General features: G+C 37.1%; 1 protein-coding gene across 1 annotated transcript in view; it reads right to left on the reverse strand.

The window, feature by feature from the left end:
- The window catches only part of LOC107648788 (AT-hook motif nuclear-localized protein 7-like), a 4476-nt gene that overhangs the window by 3114 nt on the left and 1090 nt on the right, over positions 1-272 (reverse strand). The gene's annotated exons all lie outside the window — the stretch shown is intronic.

A 272-nucleotide genomic window follows, 5' to 3' on the forward strand; every position in this document is an offset into this window, starting at 1 on the left:
AGATAAGAAGAAATTTTCTTTCTGGAACCCTCTAAACCCAACAAAAACAAAACGGAGACATTAGATAGTTCCATTTTTTTTCCAGAAGGATGAGTCAACCTATAATCCAATATTATATTGATGTGTTCGTTTTAGTTGGTACAGCGTACACAAAGGATTCTTGCATTTTCCCATCAACCAAACGGTACAGAGAGTGAGGTCACACCGCTCACCATTCACCAAACCACCAAGAACACTTGAGACAAAAGAAAAAGGGAATAATATGACAGAAA

The sequence above is a fragment of the Arachis ipaensis genome, chromosome B06 (assembly GCF_000816755.2).
Source record: "Arachis ipaensis cultivar K30076 chromosome B06, Araip1.1, whole genome shotgun sequence".
NCBI classification, from domain to species: domain Eukaryota; kingdom Viridiplantae; phylum Streptophyta; class Magnoliopsida; order Fabales; family Fabaceae; genus Arachis; species Arachis ipaensis.